Source organism: Diabrotica virgifera, chromosome 5 (genome assembly GCF_917563875.1).
Source record: "Diabrotica virgifera virgifera chromosome 5, PGI_DIABVI_V3a".
Lineage (NCBI taxonomy): Eukaryota > Metazoa > Arthropoda > Insecta > Coleoptera > Chrysomelidae > Diabrotica > Diabrotica virgifera.
This window is the reverse complement of record NC_065447.1, coordinates 249,782,713-249,783,027: the sequence shown is the minus strand read 5'-3', so window position 1 is coordinate 249,783,027 and position 315 is coordinate 249,782,713.

Sequence of the window (315 nt, the reverse complement as noted above, 5' to 3'; positions counted from 1 at the left end):
CTCGGTGTTAAGTTAATGTTAGGTAACAGTTGATGTAATAAATAATAGAAACAAATATTGGACTGGGGGGAGTGTAAATTTTAAGAAAACAGTACCGTATTTGATAAAAGGAAATGTATCTATTGAATAAATATGTTAATTATTTGTTTGATAAACATGTTCAAAATATGCATCATCGGGAAAATTTTTAGTTTGATGGCAATTGGTAATCGCTGGAAGCAAAATTCTGGAAAATAGAGCAGACAAGTCATCAATTAAAAACCCATTCCTAGCCGTCGAAATGTTAGACGTAGTGGCATACCTATAGGGAGGCAG